Here is a 16,136-nt window from a genome sequence, read left to right as displayed (position 1 = left end):
GTTCTTTACCCTGCTAGGGGAAGATTAGCCTCTAGATGGATGTGTCTGAGGGAATCAGCTTAGGGGCACATCTGCATGCAGGAACCGGTTTTTGCCAGGGCTGGTAGAAAGCTATGACCCAGCAGGCGAGATCCATGCGAGCGGGCTGTCTCAGCACCGCCAGGGCTAATGAGCGCTTCTGTGCAGGAGGCGGTGTGAAGGCAACAGCTTGGAATGGGAAGCTCTTTAGATCGCTTCTCCCCCCTCCACGTCCTCGCGCTGGCCTCTGAGTGACTCCATGTCCCAAACCTTAACTTTGTAACCACCTTCCCTCCTCTTAGGCTCCTCCATCTTCACCACCTCCTCTATCAGCATCATCTTCTCCTCCTCCTCCATCTCTTTCTTTTCCTCTCTCCTCCCTCCCTTTCCCCCTCTTCTTGCCTTTTCCTCCTCTCTCTTTCTCCTTCTCTTTTTTTTCCTCCTCTTCCCTTCCACTTCGTTGTTGTTGTTAGAAAGGCTTCGTGCACCCCCTGGTGCTCTTGCGTTTTGTGTGGTAGGAGAGGAGATTGTCTTCTTTCTCTCTCTCCCTCTGGTTGCTCATTATTCAGAGAGAGACACAGAGGGTGAGAGAGAGAGGGAGAGAGAGACGGATATCTCAGGTCATCTGCAGCTGCAGCAGCAAGCCAGTGAAGGAGAGGGGGGAAAAGCAGGGAAAGATGGCGATCCTCCATTGCTGAGACCTGGCAAGGAGCACATGAGACTCACATAACAACTTCCACAACAAACACAAGAAGAAGAGCTAGACACAGAGGAGGAGGAGAAGAAGAAAGCAGCAGCAGCAGCAGCTTCGGGACGCTACTGTAAGTTCTTGCAATTAAAATCCATCTCCGGTTTGGCTTTGGGGAGATCATCTCTCTCTCGCCCGTATTTTTCTTTCTTTCCACCACCCCTTCTTCCTCTGAAATCCATTCATTCGGCCCAGGGAGGAAGGCGAGGAGGAGAAGAAAAAGGGGGGTGTTTTGTTTGAAAGAGAGAGGGAGCGAGAGAGAGAAGTCTCTTGCATGGAGGAGGAGAAGGAGGAGGAGGTGCTGGTGGTGGTGGGAGGAGGAAGGCGGTTAATTAATTTTTTGTTGTTGTTGTTGCATTAAGGGGGGGGGGATATGGGGCGATAAGTGAGAGATCAGCAGAGCTGGGGGCATGGATGGATGTGTGTGTGTGTTAGGACTGGATGGTGCCTGGGTGTGTGGACTTGGATCAGAGACGGGAGAGACACAGAGGAGAGAAAAGCTCCGTGCTGGCACGACCCAAGCAATCGGGTGACCTCTTTCTTTTTCTTTCTCTCCTTCCTTCTCTCCTCTTCCTCCTCCCCTGGTGCAACGCTGGTCCCTCGCCCAGGTATTTGCCTCCTCGCCTCCCCTTCCCTCCGCCACTCCTGAAGTTGGGATGTGGGGGTCTCCGGGGGGGCTGGTGGTTTCTGAAGGGGGTTGCTTGGAGGAGGACAGCGTTAGCTGGAGAGGAGAAGCCATTACACACGCTCCTGCTCTCCTCTGAGGGAGAGAGAGAAAGGAGGAGGAAAGAGCCTCACTTCTTGCTCAGTTCCCCGGGTGTCTCTGTCTTCCAGTCACACAGGGAAGAAAGAGCCTCCCCCCCAGCAGCTTTCCCTCCTCTCCCTTTCCCTTCCTTTATCTCCCTGTCCTCCATTTGCAAGCTGTCTGCTTTGGTTCCAGTCCAGACTCCACAACACAAAGCTCCCCCCCCCCCCCCCCCGCAGACACAGTCTCCAAGCTTTTTATGTCTCCTGGAGTAACCTTTCTTTTCCTCTTAGCATTGTACTTTCTACCCTACAAAGAGTGAGATCCTCCTGAAGCTCCCTATAGATGAGATATGATAGGCTCCCTCCCTCCTCTCCTCCTTTTTAAACAAAACAAAACAAAGTTTCATTTGTTTTAATGTCAGCCACTGGAAAGACCTTCAAGTTTGGGGGCTTTCTGCTGCTGCTTTTCGTGTGTGTCTGTCTCATGAAACGGCTTGCATGTCTAAGAGGAAGTGACTAGTTTGGCAGAGAGCTGTGATCTGAGTCAGGTAAGCCATGTCATGTTCTGTAGCTCCACCAGAAAATGGAGGGGAGAGAGAGAGAGAGAGAGAGAGCAGGCTCCCAGTAGACAAAGCTGAGATGGGAAGTGCTCATTATGGATGTCTCTCCATTTTTTGAAGCTTTGCTGGCAATGGCTGGCTTAATCATAGTTTATTTTTTCCCTTAAGGGTTCTTCAGTTTTTCAGTGTGCAACATTTTGATGGTTCTTCTCTGTGACTTCATTCTATAAGGAAATGGAAGAAATTTCTTAGGCTCTCATCCACACAGAGAAACACATCCTGAGGTTTTTTCTCTCCAATTTTCATGTTGAAGTCAACCTTTTAGACTTTTTTTCTGGTTGAACTTCATGGGATTTGAGATGTTGATTCAGTTGGCCAAAGACCTAATTTTTCTTGAGTATTTGGAGGTAAGTGTCTGTCACTTGAGTCTGATTAGGTTCTTCTGCAGAACACCATGAAATGTCAGTCATTAAGGTGCTAAGGGAATGTTGGTAGCCTTGTATTCAGCATTTTCACTTCTGAGGCTCACCAACATTCCTTCTTTAGGATACATTATACATTAAAATGAAACATTTTTGCCAACTAATTTGGTTACATGTTTACAATGTCACAAAGCTTTTAGAGGTGCCTGGGGGCAGGCTAGGAAGGTGAAGGTTCTTAAGGTATCATAAAAGATATGGTTTCTCATTGAGGTTTCTCTTTTTCTTCATGTTGTCTGACTTAAGAACATCCAACAACGTTCATGTTTTCAGTGTCTTAAAAATGCTTATTTCTGAAATGGTCTAGCAACATTGGTGTTCTGGTTTATTTTTAATGTCATTATGGAAACCTAAGATCTTAAAAAAAAATATGATGGCATATTTCTTCAAAGCTTATTTCTTTTCACCTTTTTATATGGAATAGTTTAGGATAGCCTTAAAAAAAGGTTGGCAAGTGTCCCATCATCCTTTTCCCACCAACCTTTGCAGATTGGTTGCAGAGTTTATGCAGTTCTTCAAAAGTGCAAACCAGAATCCTAAAACACTGCAGCATTTAAAGGAGCTACACTATACAGTTTGAAAGCATGGGTCAGTAGAGAGGTGTGAGTAATGTGCTTTGTACTGTGTTCAGAATATTTGGAAGAGCTCAAGAAAGCAATATGGTGGTCGTAGGATAAAATACACACAAAAGTTGAAATACTTGGAGATGGTAGTTGTTGGAGTAGAACTTGGTGATTCTAGCTGCTAGGAGGTTTTAAAAACATTTTCTTGATGCCTTCCAATTTTTTTAATGGTAGTATATGTTCAATATGTTCTACGTGTAACATTTTAGGTGGTGTCGGTCCAGAGTTCTGGTTGCCAGTGTGTCTGGCTCAGTTTCTGAAAGGGTGCAAACATCTGTCTTTCTTTGAAACATCACTTTTGTAGGATGAACTTTGGAACACTAATTTCAGATGTGTTTAAGGTTACACTGAAACTGAATACAAAACAAGGAAAATTCATTTACCGTCCGATCAGTGGTATGGGCCTGAGTCAATGACCATTGAAGTAAATGAAAAGGCCCTCATTTAATTCCACAAGTTTGATTCTGGTTCTCATTGTCCTTTTCCCATCCCTATAACTGTGAAACTGTTTTTAGATATATACATTCCATAGCCAAAAAAGCAGTGAATTTCTAAAATGAGAGAAACCAAAGGGTTTGTTCTGAGCTTAAGTTCATTGCTATAGAACAGTAGTTCTCAAACTTTTGTACTGGTGACCCCTTTCATATAGCAAGCAACCCCCCATATACATTAAAAACACTTAAAATATATTTAATACCATTATAAATCCTGGAGGCAAAGTGGGGTTTGGGGTGGAGGCTGACAGCTCATGACTCCTCCATGTAATAACCTTGCAACCCCTGCGGGTCCCAACCCCCAATTTGAGAACCATTGCTATAGAACATGAAAAGTGTTATCTTGCAATAGGTATGAGATTTAAGGTGAAGTACTTTAAGGGAGGGCTGACTATACATGTCATAGTGATGGCAATGTAGAAAATCCTAAATTAGTTACTGTGAATGTAAAAATCCATACAACATTCTTCATGTTTGGAGGGACATGGCCTTATTCTCACAAGAATGTTCCTTCTAGTGAAGATACTTACCTTAGATATTTCCAAGCAGGAACTGAAATTCACATCACAGTAAATGGACTTGATAAGTATTGAAAAGATGGTAAACCTTAAAGTAACTTTGGAAAGAATGTCTTATTTTCTAAATAGGGTTACCTCATGGTTGTTCTCTTGACTTTGATGCTTGGTTCCTTGGTTTAAACAATGATTAATTATAAACCTAATAAAAGCACATCTCACCATGAGCTATGCTGTTGAAGAACATGGAATGTAAAAAAAGCACTATTGAATATTTCAAGTTGATAAAGAGAAGAGATGCTGTTTCACTATCCAGAAAAAATAGTATTAATATGTATATATAATGAGTTCAGAATGTGAACAATCTGATGTGAGTGCAAAATTGGTTGGTTGATATGGAAACTAGAACAATCACAAGCATAAGTGTAAGATTTTTTTTAGGGGGGATTTTTTGTTGTAACTCAATAAAGCTAAAGAGAGATTTAATCATGTTATTGCATTGGTTTGTGACTTAAAGGAAGACTAGTATTTGGAAGCCATTAACTGATTGTGAGGATGGCTGATAAGTATTAGGAGAAAATGCTCCACATAGATACTTAGACATCTGGCAGATGTTATGCTGGGCCCTAAGGAATGGACAGTTTAATTTTAGCACTAGAAAGGAAATAGGAAGTACTAAAATCTTATTATAGGTCAAGCTACAGTTTGAGGAAGGTTATTCCAAAAAACAAAGATACTTCTTGAAATGCTGAACTCTCAGAGACAGAGTAGTGAGCAAAAAGCTACTCTTATGATGGTTGAGTAGACTTTCTATAAGAACATGGAGGTTTACAATAAGAATTAAGATTATTTTATTCTGCTCTAATACTATCTGTGCATGTTGTTGCAGGTAATTTCTCAAATTAAGCTAAAGCACACTGCTTTGTAGGTTTTAAACTGTGGAAGAAGGACATAATCTGTAAAATTGGTAAATAATTATGTACTATTCCTTAACCAGCTTTGTCCTATTATAAATCTATAATTGACCAAACTCAGGGAAGAAAAATATACTCCTAGTTGTATACTAACCAAGCATAACAACACTTAGTTAAGCTAAAATGTTGCAAAGAGTAATTTGGGGAGCTGGATTAGTTGTAGGGAAGAAAAGTTTGTAGAGCACGTCAAGTTTTTGTGTCATTTTTAATTTAATTTGTTTTACTGAGCTTTGTGCTATAGTTCTGTCACACTGGGGAGGAACCCTTATAGCAATATTTATCTGGAAGGTTCCAGTAGCTTCTCTTGGACTGAGAGAATATATTTTATAAACTGTTCCGAGTCTTCCACCAGTGACAGAATTCTATAATTTTCATTAATAATGAAGAGAGTGGATTTGTTCTGAACTTCTAGTTGGGGGCTTCCAAAAAGATATCTGTTCCCATTAGTCTAAACATCAGGGTTTCTCCAATCACAGTGGCATATTGAACTATCCCGTTGGTGACAGGAAATTATTCTTATGGAAATCTTTTGGATAATAGTAAATGTAATATGAGCCCATGGGATTTGGAGACCAAGCCTTGAAAGTGTTAGCTAAAGAATGTTGGGGGGGAGTGAAGAGGGGAGCCCACTTTATTATAAAATGTGCTGCTTAAATGTTCTAAAATGTTTAAGACCAAGGAAGACAAATTCTTTAATCTAAGAGGGTCTGAAGAAGGTGGTGTGATGCAAGTCTTCAGTTGCTGGCAGAGACACAGTTAACATTGTAAACGGTTGAACTTCAGCATGGCACTTCTCCAAACGAGTTGACTGTTGAAAATAAAATGTTCCAGAAGAACTGGGAGAACAGGAAAGAAGTTAAAATAGCATGGTTTGTATGCCAGTGCTGAAAGAAGAAAAAGGGGGAGGAAGGGAGATAGCTTGACTTATGTTAATTATCTTGTTGGTTGTAGTGAAAAGGGTTTAGTAGAAGCTTCCAAATGAGGGGACTTGATTTATAAGAATTCAGACTTCCTTTATGCCTTGTGTTTTGGAAGCATTCTTTTGTCTACTCAGCTTATTTTTGGGAGGTTGAAAACACTGGGGGGAAAAGTCAAATGAGGTTATTTTTTCTTTTTCTTCTTTTAATTTTCGAAACAAGACCACAAGATTTAACATTTTGCCATTGTTGTCTTAGAGTTCTGTGAAGCTTTGTGTTGCAGTACCAACACAGCATTAGAGAAGCTTTGAGATACGGCAAAAGTGGATCTTCATTTTCCAGATACTTGCAAGTACGCAGGCTCATTTGTGGTTTTTATTTTTACTGTATTCTGTCTTCAGCAAGAATACTTTCATTGGTAGCATTGCTTTGTTCAGCTTGAGGCACTGTCTTATTACTGCAATATTCTCAAACCATTCTTGACTAATTGCTAATTGAAGAAACTTTTCTTAAGCTATATTTGGAAAGAACTTCCCCCCCATGGTGGAAGGTCAGGACCACTTGGTATTTATTCTCTAGACATAACCCGCTCTCTTTTTTCCAATTAATTGAATGTCAGTCCCAGATAGAGCAACGAAAAGCTATGTCTTCTGACCTCCCCATTTCTCCTTGTGCTGAAAACCCCAATGTTTTTGGACAATATGCATGCAGTTGGTGAAACCGTGGAAGATGAACATGCACAGTTGGCCCCTGAAGGGGGTTCATGATGTAACTGGGTGAGGCTGGTGTTGTAAAGGCTTAGTATTTTGTGATAAGGGTGGGCTGGGAAATTCCCTCAAGGAAGCTGAGCTGTTGGGACTATTTTGTGCTAAAAGAGAATAGCGGCAAGAGATCTCGAGGCACATAGCTATTGCTCCCAGATGGGGAGTCACATACATTCCTTCTAAGAATAAAAGCTTGATGATACAGTCTGGGCAAAGAGCTGTAGTCACAGCAACAGTGTCATCAGTGATTAGAAAGGACTTATGGAAAACTTAACTGGGTAATGACCATTTCAAGGCTAATGTAGTGAAAGCCAAATAGCTTTGGAATACTTGATTGACCTGCATCAGTAGGCTTGTCAATTTAAGAATCCAGTTTTCACCGTGGATGATGCTTATATTTTTAATTGGGAAGAAGATAAAACTGAATTGTTAGGTTTGTGCTGATGTCTTTGGGACTCTCCCAGGATCTTGTGGGTGTGGGGAACAATTAACCTTCACCCCATATATTGTGGATCTGCCTTTTCCCTTCTCTGATTAATGCTATATGTTTGCAGTTTAATAATTTTACCAATTGTTAAGAAAAGGAATGGGTAGCAGCATAATATGTCATGTTTGCAAGAGATCTTACAAGCACATCTTCGATCCTGATCTGAAGATTAAGGAATAGGATATTTAAACCATTGCATTGCTATTGCTAATGAAAAGCTTTGGAAGGGACCTGAGAATTAGAATCCTAGCTGCTGTCAAGGTAGAGGAAATAAGGCTTTCAAAGGATGCAAGGATTAGAGTGTCAGGAAAAGCAAACAGTAGCACCAGCACTAGTAGAAAATAGGCAGGGCTGTGCAGCCAACAGAAAAGTAGGCTAAGGCATGCCGTAATTATGTGTAGTGGAAACTTGCTGGTAATAGAGCAATTGCGTGGGGTAGAGAGGCATTAAAATGATTTGTGAGACAAAACAAAGCAGATGTTAAGAGGCAGAATGATATAGGAAGACAGAGAAATCTGTGCTTGTGATAATGAGGGAGAAGACTTTACTGAAACATACTAAAAATGGAATTTTCTAATATATATATATAGAGAGAGAGAGAGAGAGAGAGGGTGTATCTTTCTATGATCTACTGGACAGTAAAGGCTTCACTGCACCAGCTGAATGAGCAAACTCCCCTCCCCTTGCATCTTTTCGGGTCAAACTGTGTTATTTTGGGATGACATCACTGGTCATCAGATGAATTACCTTCCTGAACATTCTGGATGGAGATTACATGGGCCAAAACTGCTGGAATACAACAAAGTGGACATTGATTGCAATGCTAATGGATTCAAACCATGACGGTTTGTTGTAGGAGGCCCATAAAAGGCTTCCACATATTGCCAAAATGTCTCTGATTATTGGCTAAGGTAGAAGTAAGTATGTATTGGAGGTGGGGGGTCTGGGGAAGGGAGAAGAAAACAAAATCCTGTACTCTTGTTGCAAATGAAATTTTTTGAATTATTGCTTAAAAAGGTAAACAAAATACAAGATGCAAGAGTTCTTGTGCTTGGAGATTCAGGTCAAGAGGGCAGTGCCATTTTACTTGTAGAGCATGGTATATTTACCTTTTAACTACTTGAAAGTTAGTTATCTATTGAAGACTTTAATTTAGTGTTTAGCTGGGAAAGGGATCATTAATAAAGGGCTCACTGCAGTCTGAATGTCAGAGTTCAGCTGTCTGGTGATGAAACTAAAAGAAAACAATTTTTTCCCTTTCTGCCTCCTTCCTCCTGTTGTTATTTTAAATTGACAGCTCCAAGAATTCCGCATTTCCTAACTTAGGCTAAACAAAAGTTCTAGAATAACTCATGAAGTTGATTAATTCCCTGAAGGTTTCTGCTAACCAGTATATGAAGTGGACAGTCCAATCTCTGTTGTTTTTTTTAAAGTGGATCAGAAACAGGAATCAAATAATCAATGGGATCATTGATGATCAAGGTGTTAAAGGAGCACTCACAGAAGACAAGGCCATTCCAGAGAAGCTAAATGAATTCTTTGCATCAATCCTCACTGCTGAGGAACTGTGCCAGATTAAGGTGTCAAAGGAGGAGGTTTTGGAACAAACTGATAAATTAAACAGTAGTAAGTCCTGAGGACCAGGTATTCACCAACGGTTCTGAAGGAACTCAAATATGAAATTGCAGAACTACTAATGGTGGTATGTAACTTATCCCTTAAATTACCTTCTGTACCAGATGACTGAGGGATAGCTAATGTAACTCCAATTTTAAAAAAAGGCTCCCGAGGTGATCTTGGCAATTATGGGCCAGTAAACCTAACTTCAGTACCAGGCAAACTCGTTGAAACTATACTAAAGAATAGAATTATCAGATACATAGATGAATACAATATATTGGGAAAGAGAGTCAACAAGAGTCCCTTTTCTAAAGGGAAATCATGCCTCACCAATCTGTTAGAGTTCTTTGAGGGGCATCAACAAAGGGTGAACAAGGGTGGATGAAGTGTACTTGGACTTTGAGAGAGCCTTTGACAAGGTTCCTAACCAAAGGCTCTTAAGCAAAGTAGGCAATCCTGGGATAAGAGGGAAGGTGCTCCCATGGATCAGTAACTGGTTAAAAGACAGGAAACAAAGAGTTTCCTTTATCAGTATTCAGTTTTCACAGTGGAGAGAGTTAATAGCAGGGTCCCCCAAGGTCTGTACTGGGACCAGTGCTGTTCAACATATTCATAAATGACTTGGGAAAAGGGGTAAACAGTGATGTGTTAAAGTTTGCAGATGATATAAAATTACTCAATACAGTTAAGTCCAAAGCTGACTGTAAAGTGTTACAAAGGGATCTCACTAAATTGGGTGGCAGGGTGACAAAATGGCAGGTGAAATTCAGTGTTGATGTATGGAAAGTAATGCACATTGGAAAACATAATCTCAACTATACATACAAAGTGATAGGATCTAAATTATCTGTTACACTCAAGAAAGAGATTTTGGAGTCGTGGATAGTTCTCAGAAAACATCTGCCCAATGTGCAGCAGCAGTCAAAAAAACAAACAATGTTAGGAACCGTTAGGAAAGGGATAGATAATAGAAAATATCATAATACCACTATATAAATCCATGTTGTGCCCACATCTTGAATACTGTATGCGGTTCTGTTTGCCCCATTTCAAAAAAGATATGTTAGAATTGGAAAAAGTGTAGAGAGAGGCAACAAAAATGATTAAGGGTATGGAGCAGCTTCCATATGAGGAGAGTTTATAAAAACTGGGACCGTTCAGCGCAGAAAAGAGACAACTAAGGGGGGATATGATAGAGGTCTATAAAAATCATGACTGGGTTGGAGAAAGTGAATAAGGAAGTGTTATTGATCTCGTCACATAACGCAGAAACCCCAGAGATCAGCTAATGGAATTAATAGCCAGTAGGTTTAAAGCAAACCCAAGGAAGTACTTTTTCACACAACGCACAGTCAACCAGTGGAACTCTGCCATGCAATGTTATGAAGGCCAAAACTATACCAGGGTTCAAAAAAAAACCCAGATAAGTTCATGGAGGATAGGTCCATCAGTGGCTACTAGCCAAGATGTTTGGGGATGCGACTGCATGCTCTGGGTGTCCCTAGGTCTCTGACTGACAGGTCCTGGGACTGGATGACACGGGATGGATCACTTGGTGATTGCCTGTTCTGTTCATTCCCTTTGAAGCATCTGTGTATTGGCCAGTGTTTGAAGACAGAATACTGGGCTGGATGGACCATTGTCTGACCCTGTATGGCCATTCTTATGTTCTTATAAACGTCTGAGATCGTAAGGAGGAATGATGGTTAAGACACAGAGCTATAAGTCAAACATGAGTTTTTGTTCCCAGGTCTGCCAGACGCTTACTCTGTGAAGCTGGACAAATCGTTTGTGACCAAAATATCAAAAGTAGCCAGACTATTTTTTTTTTTTGGTTAAGTGCCTAACTTGAGACCTTTTGGGCCTGGTTTCTTCAGAGGTTCTAACGCTCCTAACTCTCATCAGCTTCAGCTGGGGTTGTGGTTGCTCAATGCTCCTGAAAATTGGGTTGAAGTGATCTCTGGTGGAACTGAGGAATCCAGTATTAGTGGTTGTTTCAGGAAATGTTGTCCCTAATCACTCTAAAAACCAGGGATAAATAACACTTATCCATGTCAGAATTGATATTGAGAGGCTAAACTCACTGGGCCAGATTCTGCCACTTTTACTCATGTTGAAATAGAAATACGGTAGTTAGCATCCCCTTCAGAGTAAGGAATTATTCATTGTGTGCAAGAGGAGCAGAATCTGGACCATTGCTTGTTAAGCTCTCTGAGACCCTGGGATGGAAAGTGCTATAGAAGTCCACAAGTTTCATTATTTATCATTTAGCACCACGGGGCTACCACTCAAGTACTCATCCAGTGAACCTTTAGTTGTGCTGACTGATCATCTGTTTTCAGATGTGTATTGCTAGCTAGGGTTTGTATGGAAGAGGAGACTAAAAATATATACACTGTGTCTATGTAACTCTTTATTTGGAAGTGGCTTGGTAGGGCTGAGCAGCTCAGGAGGGAGCAGCAACAAAGGGGTATGTGTAAGTAGTCTGCTGTTCTACTAGAATCAGTTGAGTCCTCTGTGTTTATTTTGTTTTGTGAAAAGCGGAGAGGGGGTGAAATGACAGAGAATTGGGAGGAAAAAGGCAGAAATACTGATACTGTCTTGTTCTGGTGAACAGAAAGTTCTCGTCTTTGCATTTCAGTTTTTCTCTTGCTTGTCTTTGTTTTGGTAATTTGCTCTGGCTACAGGATATAGAGGTATCACTATTGGTAGATTCTGAAACCCACATGTGTAGTAGGACCCGTTCAGGTATTTTGGACAGTCCTCCATTCAGTTTAAGGAAATTAGCGAGTGTTAAATATTACAAGAGTATCCAGAGAGTTCTCAATCTAATTAATTAGCTCCTGACTGCTAAATGGTTGCTATCCTCTTAGTACAGTTCCAAAGGCTAGAGCTTACAATGAAGCAAGGAAGTGCTTCAGTTCCTGGTCAGAAGTGCATCTGAAAGTTAAATTCATGTAATATCAAGTCTACTTGTATCAATTCCTTTTTGTCTATTGACCTTTTTATCTTCTGTTGGGGGGAGGGAATGGGGGAGAAAGTATATCAGCTTTCAGCTTTGTCAGGTCACAGAGAGGTCAAGTTCCCTTGTCTATGACGAAGCATATTGTGTGAAACAGTGTTGTGTATGATAGTAGTTATGTGGAGAGACTATGACTTTATCAGGAGGTAAATATCACTTACAGCATTAAGTGAATCAACATATACAATGCCTCTTCTGGCCTCTTGGCCCAGTGGTTGTAGGATAGGAAAAATAAGAAGCATGCCTCTTTGGAGGTTATAGCTGACTAGCTAAGCAATTAGTTTACTGGACACTTTCCATTAGATAAAGAAAAAGTTCCTTCTGGGGAGTGTGTGGACTCTGCCATCAGAGGTTCTATTATCAAGTAAGAACTGTTAGATCATTCATTCAAGGACAAAATATCATTACTTGCTGAAACTGTTGGGAGGAATGAGTCAATATACTGGGGTCTCCCAACTATATGAATAAATAAGTACACCTGAAAATATTTTTTAAATTAATGTATCAGATTACAGAGCAATAACACAACTGTTAGCATACCATACACCTTCCTTTCCACTCCCCCTTCCCAAGTGTACTCCATAGCTCTCAATAAGGAGGAATATAAGGCTTTCAATGTGCTAAGCTATCAGGAGGTCACAAGGAATCACGTTAAAACTGTTAATAGTTTAATTCTGGTTTCACAACCAGAAAATGCAATCCAACCTAAAGCCTTGAATCAAAAGTTGCAGTGGCAGGGTGGTACATTGATTGACTTGAAATGAGCAAACCAAATCTTATATGCAAATGAACATGAAACTTTTTCTGCTTTTTACTTGCACCGTTTAAACACTTGGCTGTCCTTCCCTGTTTTCCAGGGCTAAATGTCTCTCCATAGGTTTATTCATGTAGCTTCAGTGATGTACAGTAACTTAGGGTCTGCTTACCTGTGTTCTGATCTTCTCTGTGGAGATGTTTATTTTGAGAGTTCATGTCTACTTAGTTTTGCTAATACTGTACTGTAATATCAGATGGGCTGTTGAGACCTCAAGGGGTGAGTAAGCTATTTTTAGTGTGTTTGAAGGGTAGATGATGTTTCAGATTATGGAATGACTTTCTGGAGGGTTCATTACCATATACTGAAGTTTAGTGTGCCATGGCAATGGAGTTCAGTCATATGATTATGATGAGGTAGTATCTTAACTGGGACATAAAAAATCGAGAACATTTACTTTCTTCTAGCTGGGAAATTGTAAAGGTAGATGGAGCTAAATTGCTACCCTGGATATTCTTACACTTGCCATTTAAATATAGTGAGAACTTCTAGTCTTCTTTACAGGTGAAATAAGCAGCCTGTTGACAGCGATGCTTGCTGTTCTATAGCCCACAAGTTTACCCTCAAAATCAGAGGAAGCTTCGTATCCAGATGGCTTTTTAATTGGTCAGATCCCTTTGCTACCTTTCCATGTTCTGGACTACAGCATGATGGAAAACAGCAGAAGATGAAGACTTATCTTGCAAAAGCTTATTTGTGTGTAGCCCTTATTCATGTGAGCTGTCCCAGTGATTTGATTGAATTTCAGTATGATTACTCATGAGAGTAAATGTGTGGCGGACCAGACCCTTAGTTCCATAGAGTGTGACTCTTGGGGTTTGCACTGATGCACTTGAAAATGACATCTTAAATGTGAAATGCACTTAATTTTCAACAGCTCCCACCTAAATACGTAAGGTGTTCATTGGTGCTTGCAGGTGGGGATTCTGATGGAGTTCATTTACACTGTCTAACAAATGCTAATGCAATAGATAATTCTTTCACTTCTATTCAAACTCCCCTCCTGTTTTGAATTCCCACACTTTGTATTTTGGTTTGGGCGTGGGGGAGTGCAATTTGGCATTTGTCTAAGAAATACTTAAATTGGATTTCATTTAGTGCCTGCATATCCCTGAGGTGTGATTTCATATAAGGATGAAGCTTAAAAGAACTTTCCCTTTGTTCTGTTGAGTGTACGCTCAATAGATGGTGTTCAGATACTTCATATCATCTGTATTTATAATGGCGTTTCTGGAAGCTGGGGATTTTGACAAGTTACTTTATAAAGAGCTGGGTTTGAATGATAAGTGATTATGATAGATGCTAATGTAGTTGTCAATGAAAATTGATCAGGGAAAATGCTACCAAGACCCTTTGTAATTAGAGGTGTGTGTATGTACATAATATAAGTTGCTATCCATGTGGTTATACTGCTATGGTACTTAATCTGGCAGAACATTTAAATATTTACTCCAAAAGATCTTGTTCCCTGTTGGTGTGAAGCAGTATTTCCAGTTATTTTTATCTTAGCAACCCTGTTGGAGATGAACCAGACATTCTGCTGTAAACTGTCCCTGCGTTTTGATAGAATTTAATAAAATAAAGTTTAATGGTTTGATCCCAAGGGAAGAACAGACCATCTGCTTAACAGAAGTTAGGCCGAGTAATGCATTGCTGAGAGTGGCACAAACCAACCAAGAATATCTGGTAATGTGTCCAGTTGCTGCATGTATTAAGCATTGAAATGGTGCTTTCAGATCTGCAGAGCCAGCACTCCTGTTACCACTGCTGTGACGCAGGAGATAATTCTGTTGGGCAAGCAGCAGCATGGGGGTGGATCTACAGTACAGGATGTGTAATGTCAACATGAAGCATTGGAGCTGGCAGTAAGAAGGAAAGCAGCCATTTCATGCCAGTGCAGGAAGCCTAAATAGATTTTTCCCTCTGCATCTTCTCCTTTTATGTTGCTTTCATTTCAGTATTACATGATTACCTTGTGCTTTGTCATCTGAAAACTTCAGCCCAGCAGGATTTCATTTCTTTCTTTTTTTGAACCTGTCTTTTTAAACAACTGAAGTATACTCCAAAAGCATGTATGATGGGTAAAAAAGGGGGGGTTGAACAAATCTGGAGAATGAGAATGGTTTAGTCATGTGAGTCTTGAGCTTCAGATGAAGTTTCATTGTAGATCCTTTTGTCTTTAGTGCAGAGACAGTTTGTTCAAAAGCAGCAATCATTTGAGAACATTGTACTGCAGCTGTGAAGTGAAGAAGTGTACAGAATATTGCAAGTGATACTGCATAGACTTTGCAATTATATAATTGCTAAGTAACCATAGAAAACTGTCACAATTGTCTTTGCTTTCCCTCTTAACAGGGAAGTCCTACAATTTAAGATTTCTTTTTCCCTTTTTGTAAAAGCCAGAGGCAAATTAACCATGCTACCAGATTTTAAAAGCCAAATACAATCACTGGAGTGAATAAATCTGCAGGAGGAGACTTCATAAATGAACTTGCCAGGCACTCTTTTGACTCAGACTGCAAAAACCTAGTGGCTTGCAGTGTTGTGGATTCTTCTGTCAGCTGAATAGGAAATGTCTTTCTTTCTTTTTTTAAAACGGAGATACCTTCCTGTAGTCACAGCATGGAATATACCAGAGCTTACTCAGTAATGGGCATGGTAGAGCTGTACTTCATAACCAGAGCCCTCTCAATTTCAGTTGTCTGTTCAGTGGGATTTTGAAGGAATACTATTAAAGCCTAACTTGAATGAATACTTGTCTTGGATGCTGTTTTGTGGTAGCCCTGCAAGGTATGACTAGTTTCAGACGTTCCTGAGAGCTGATGACAGAAGTAATCAACCCACAGGTATGTTTTTCCAGTGGCATTTTGGGAATGGGAGGAGATGTACATAAAATGAGATCTGTCTAGGAAGACTGTTTGTTCTGTGCTCTAATAACTTCACCCCTTCATCCTTCTGCTCATTCCACTGGCTCCATTCAGAAGATTTTTGGTTGAAGTACTGCAAGTCTAGGACTTGTGCTTACAGTATATATTTGTGGTTGTTTTTAAAGCTCAACTAAAAATGACACTGAACAATTTATCTGGAACTGGAATGGCATTTCCCAATGCAGAACTTCTTAGTTATGTAAAATAATCCTAGGTTGCAGCAGTTATTTCTGTACTAGCCAGTTCAAGGATATATCTGAGCCAAGAGAACTTACTTTAATAATAGAAGATATGGTTCCTTCATCATTTCTTTTATAATTCTCACTCTACAAAGCTTTGTTTTCCATTGGCTGGTTGTCTTGTGTTTTCAGTATTATTTGACAACTTCCTAGCACACTTTGGATGAACTCACAATCAGGTGTGTTTT

General features: G+C 40.3%; 1 protein-coding gene across 5 annotated transcripts in view; it reads left to right on the top strand.

The window, feature by feature from the left end:
* The first annotated feature begins 397 nt into the window (after positions 1–397).
* ZNF462 (zinc finger protein 462) overlaps positions 398–16,136 on the top strand; it is a 110,859-nt gene continuing 95,120 nt past the window's right edge. Inside the window, exon 1 of one of the 5 annotated variants that reach the window (XM_030567577.1) lies at positions 398–839. The gene's annotated coding sequence lies outside the window, so the exon portion shown is untranslated. Of the gene's footprint in view, positions 840–1,281; positions 2,062–2,241; positions 2,481–15,553; positions 15,629–16,136 lie in introns of those variants that run through there. The other 4 variants (XM_030567574.1, XM_030567575.1, XM_030567571.1 and 1 more) reach the window with 4 other exon arrangements.

Source organism: Gopherus evgoodei, chromosome 6 (assembly GCF_007399415.2).
Source record: "Gopherus evgoodei ecotype Sinaloan lineage chromosome 6, rGopEvg1_v1.p, whole genome shotgun sequence".
NCBI lineage: Eukaryota > Metazoa > Chordata > Testudines > Testudinidae > Gopherus > Gopherus evgoodei.
This window is presented reverse-complemented; position numbering and strand designations above follow the sequence as displayed.